General features: G+C 44.1%; 1 pseudogene; it reads left to right on the plus strand.

Annotated features, from left to right (window-relative positions):
• Window positions 1–1,517: 1,517 nt before the first annotated feature.
• Window positions 1,518–1,694, plus strand: LOC145420254 (U2 spliceosomal RNA; annotated as a pseudogene).
• Window positions 1,695–1,973: the final 279 nt, after the last annotated feature.

A 1,973-nucleotide genomic window follows, 5' to 3' on the forward strand; every position in this document is an offset into this window, starting at 1 on the left:
CTATAGAATTGACTGGACTTGGAATAAATGTGACACAAACCGACCAAAAAATTTTAGGGGTTAGATTTGATAAGGATGGTGGAGGAAAGGCAAATTGGCCGGGAATGATAGGAAAAGTGAATCAACGATTAGGCCTATGGAGACTGAGAAAGCTGACTCTTGGAGGGAAGGTTTTAGTAATTAAGGCAGTGATTTTACCCTTGCTTCTTTTAGTCAGCGCAGTCTTTTTGCCACCAAAGGACGTATTGTTAAAACTAGAACGAGCCATCTTTTACTTTCTATGGGACTCCAAATGGGAGAGACTTAAAAGAGGGATAATGAAGAAATTAAAGGAAGATGGTGGCAAAGGAGTCCCAGATCTGTATTTATTCATGGGAAGCCTCTATACAAGTAGCCATATGAGACAGGCTACGAGTCCTAATAGTAATCCTCTGACACAGGCATGGGTTAGATTTTGGTTAGGTAGCTACCTAAGACAAAAGAAAATCCTGCCAGTAGATCTTAGAGTCCCCGTCTCCTTTGATGTTCCTGAAGCCTATGTAGAGCTGAAATCCTTTTTAACCTCCTTTAAATTGGAAGATCAGAGTTTGGACATTTTAACAAAACATCATTCTCTCATTTCAGTTGTGCAGGAGAGGGGAGAGGTGGTCCCAGTCAGAGGCCTCCCTATTGGAGAGGCCATAGAAGTGTGGCGTCTGACAAACCATCCCGTCCTTTCTAACAGGCTCCAGGATGTGTCCTGGATGGTGGCTCATGAGATTCTCCCAGTCAGGGCTGTCATGTACTCCAGAGGAATGTCGACAACAGAAATGTGTCCCCGACCGGGTTGTGGCGCGCCTGAGACGGTGAGGCACCTACTCTGGGAGTGCAGTGCTGCTATAGACCTGTGGGACATGGCCGGCTCCTTAAATTTCCCGTACTTACCAGCAAGGGAGGTCCTGACAGCAAACCTAATCCTCTATGGGGTGAGCCAAGGAGTGAAAACGCAAAGAAAAGGCTTTGAAAAGCAGTGGCTCGCCCTTGCTGCTATAAAAGACGCCATTTGGACCTCCAGAAACTTGTTGGTGAGCAAGCACATGCAGATCCCCCCGTGGCTGCTCTCCGAATGGCAACAGCAACAGTAAAAGAGATCTGTGCCAGAAATACTAAGTTGAGAGAGCAGCCGCAAAGAAGAATCGCCTCTGTGCCCATTCGGATGGAGGAGCCGGGTTCGCACATAGAAAGGTCTAAGCAGCAACAGCCTGGCTCTCCGGGAGAGGTCGGTGTGGAAGGAGCAAGTTGGGGAGAGTCCCCTCTGAGCACCGGAAGCTTGTGAAGGGATGGGATGGTTTTTTTTAAATAATTTAAATTCTCTATGAAAAGAAAAAAAAAAAAAGGAAAAAACATTTAAATATTTGTTTTCCTGTTGTATTTTAAAAGGGGATGGGAGATAATAAAGAAGTAATCCTTTTAAATGGGGTGGGCTTATGAAAATAAATGAGATGATGATGATGTTGTTATATATCTGAGTATCAATAAAAAATTTTCCAAAAGAAAAAAAAACAAAATCTGTTCTTATCAGTTTAATATCTGATACGCCCCCGATTTGGGGGCAACGTATTAAATGCATTTTTAGAACAGGGAGCCGAATTAGCATGTGCAATAAGAGGAAACAGCGACCTTTGAGAAACAGCGCTCTCAAAGGTCTGTATTGTTCGTATCATCTCCCTCACACTTCCATCATCTTCCAAGTAAAGAACTGTGTCGTCAGCGTACTGGGAGATCTTCAACACCTCCCCCCTGGCAAGGGCACTCCTCTAATTTTCTCGTTTCCTCTTATTGCACATGCTAAAGGTTCTACATATATAACATAGAGTAGGGCGGACAGGGGGCAACCCTGCCGTAGCCCTCTCGTTTGTTGTACTTCCTCTGTTAAGTGTCCATTTATCTTTATCTTGCAGATTATGTCAGTATACATCATACTTATCCAATTC

Source organism: Astatotilapia calliptera, chromosome 14, assembly GCF_964374335.1.
Source record: "Astatotilapia calliptera chromosome 14, fAstCal68.1, whole genome shotgun sequence".
In the NCBI taxonomy this organism is placed as follows: Eukaryota; Metazoa; Chordata; class Actinopteri; order Cichliformes; family Cichlidae; genus Astatotilapia; species Astatotilapia calliptera.